This window comes from Octopus bimaculoides, chromosome 1 (genome assembly GCF_001194135.2).
Source record: "Octopus bimaculoides isolate UCB-OBI-ISO-001 chromosome 1, ASM119413v2, whole genome shotgun sequence".
NCBI lineage: Eukaryota > Metazoa > Mollusca > Cephalopoda > Octopoda > Octopodidae > Octopus > Octopus bimaculoides.
The window spans coordinates 17,677,314-17,680,526 of NC_068981.1; positions in this window are offsets into that span (position 1 = coordinate 17,677,314).

Sequence of the window (3,213 nt, forward strand, 5' to 3'; positions counted from 1 at the left end):
GGAAACCTCTTACCCAAAATATCACCCAGTAGGACTGAATGCAAAAACAAACTTCTTAACCAAAAAGCCATTTTTGCACCTAGTATGTACATCTTTGTGATATGGGAAGTCATCATCATTTAACGTCCGCTTTCTATGCTAGCATGGGTCGGACGATTTAACTGAGGACTGGTGAACCGGATGGCTGCCCCAGGCTCCAATCTGATCTGGCAGAGTTTCTGCAGCTGGATGCCCTTCCTAACGCCAGTGTTGAATAGAATATTGTATGAGATGGTTACAAAAGATAACCATGGTAGAAGCAGGCTGAAAAAGACATCATCATTGTCTTCATTTAACGTCTGATTTCCATATTGGCATGGGTTGGCTAGTTTGACGGGAGCTGCACTAGGCTCCAATTGTCTGCTTTGGTACAGTTTCTGACTGGATGTCCTTTCTAACACCAACCATTTTACAGAATGTACTGGGTACTTTTTACATGGTACCAGCATGTGCTGGTGCCACTTACATGGAGACAATTATATTTAACCTCAGAAAGCTACGTCTTACTAAATAAATGACACAGACTAAGGCTAGATGTCCTACAGATGCCAGCATGAAAAACTACATGCAAACTTGTGTGTCTATGTTTGTGGTTGCATAAAATATCTGAAGAGTTAATATAATTATTACTAGTTTAGAAATTTTGAAAGGTGCATCTGTGTCTTGAACACACCACTCTACTTACCTTGATCTATATTGATACCTACATCAGCATCTTAATAAACAGGTTTCATTATTGTCTTTCATGCTGATGGGTCAAGATTAAAACAAACCACGTAGCTCTAACAGGACAGCTACAAATAACTCTACTTATAATTGTGTTTGCATTTGTAAACCCATCAAACCTGTATTAAAATGAAAACCAAAAAAACAAAAGGGCACAAACATATAAATAAAAATATAAAACCTATGCCAACAGAATATAGATGTTAAATGATTGATTGGTTGATTGATGGATGAATGGATGTACAGGAGTAGGCATGGCTGGGTTAAGAAGTTTGTGTCAGAACCATATGGTTCAAAGTTCATACCTACTGCATGGTATTGCCAACTGGTGTGTCTTATATTATAGCAAGCTGTGAGTTAATAGGCTCATGACAGACAAACCAATGCCTTGTGATTGAATTGGGAGACAGAAACTGTAAAAAGCCGGCGGCGAGCTGGCAGAAATGTTACCCCGCCGGGCGAAATGCTTAGCAGTATTTCGTCTGCTGTTACGTTCTGAGTTCAAATTCCGCCGAGGTCGACTTTTCCCTTCATCCTTTCGGGGTCGATAAATTAAGTACCAGTTACGCACTTGGGGTCGATGTAATCGACTTAATCCCTTTGTCTGTCCCCTCTATGTTTATCCCCCTTGTGGGCAATGAAGAAATAAGAAACTGCAAAAAGCCCATCATTTAACTGCCATTTTCCATGCTGACATGGGTTGACTGGCTTGACAGGTGCTGACAAGACCAGGATCCAGAGTCTGTTTTTGGTTTTGGTCTACAGTTGGATGCCCTTCCTTAACACCAACCACTTTACAGAGTGCACTGGATGTCTTTTACATGCCACATCAACAGTGCCTTTTACATGATGCCATCACCAGTGCTTTGTATGCGGCACCAGCACCGGTACTTTTTACGTGGCACCTTGGCACCATGATATATGTATATAGTCATTCCTTGTATCAGTTTCGCATGCTACAATGAGTTGGGCGAGATGTTTGAGGGAAGGATTTTACATATAGATACTCATACTGTAGCCAACCTTTATCTGTTTTCAAATAAAGGAAATTTTGTTTCAAAAGTCTTGAAGGAACCAAGAGACTGGTAATAATATCTACCAACAAAGAATGTCAACATTATCATTGGTCAACTTGAGCAGAGATAAGCACGGAACATCAACAACCACATAATCGCACATACACAAGTGTCTTCCGGCAGTTTCCATCTACTACTACTTTCATTCACAAGGAATTGGTCGGCCTGCAGCTATAGTAAAAAGCACTGAAGGTACTACACAATGGGACCAAACTCAGAAACATAACTGCAAAGTAAGCTTTTTAACCACATGAAATGCTTGTATCTTCTTAGTCTTGATGTTTGAGCACTGGTTAAAACCAGTCTTTGTCTATATCAATAGTGTTGCTTTTTATAACCTCCTGCAAATACATATTTGACTAGTGAACAGTTTGTTGTTTAATATTGGGGTAACAGGAAAATGTTGACAACAGGAAGACTATCTGGTAATAGAAAAATTTGCTTCAACAAAATTTGCCTGAATCATGCAAACACAGAAAAGTGGATTTTAAAATGGTGTTGATGATGATAATGGTATATGCTCACAAATGCAGTGCCTAACTTTGTGTTTAGAAATGCAAACAAGAATAAATAGTACTAAATATGCATGGTAGAGGTTAATTATTGTGCAAAATCAATGATGTAGACTGGAGCTTCAGGTAGTCACAAATTACATACATTTGTGTGGATGTTCAGATTTCATCAATAAAGCTCAATGATTACACAAATGCATGAATATCCAAGTAACTACTGATTGGATCACTGATTTTACAATTAAAGACACAAATATATATATATATATATACATATCAAAATAAGCAACAAGGATATTCAAAGTTAATGCAGTACGATCGTTTCATGCGACTCCATTTATTTAAGCAATGTGAACATTACATTAAATGTAAAATGCAGAGCAATCCTCAGCTGCACAAAGATATAGAAATTTACTGAAATTTCATTTCAACAGAAGGACATATTGTTGTAACTACATTTAAACTCTCCAAGTAGAAAGGAAGAATACAAAAAACCATTTTGACTTACCCAGACCATACAGGCTAATAATTAATTCCAATGCTATCTTTTCCCTTGATGGATGTCAAGCCTCTATTTTCTTTGAGAGCTTTTAGTTAATTCTTGGAATTAATTACTAGCCTGTATGGTCTGGCTAAGTCAAAATGGCTTTTTGTATTCTTCCTTTCTACTTGGAAAGTTTAAATGTAGTTATAAAAATATGTCCTTCTGTTGAAATATAATTTCAGTAAATTTCTACATCTTTGTGCAGCTGAGGATTGCTCTGCATATTACATTTGATGTAATGTTCACATTGCTTAAATAAATGGAGTCGCATGAAACGATCGTACTGCATTTACTTTGGATATCCTTGTTGCTTATT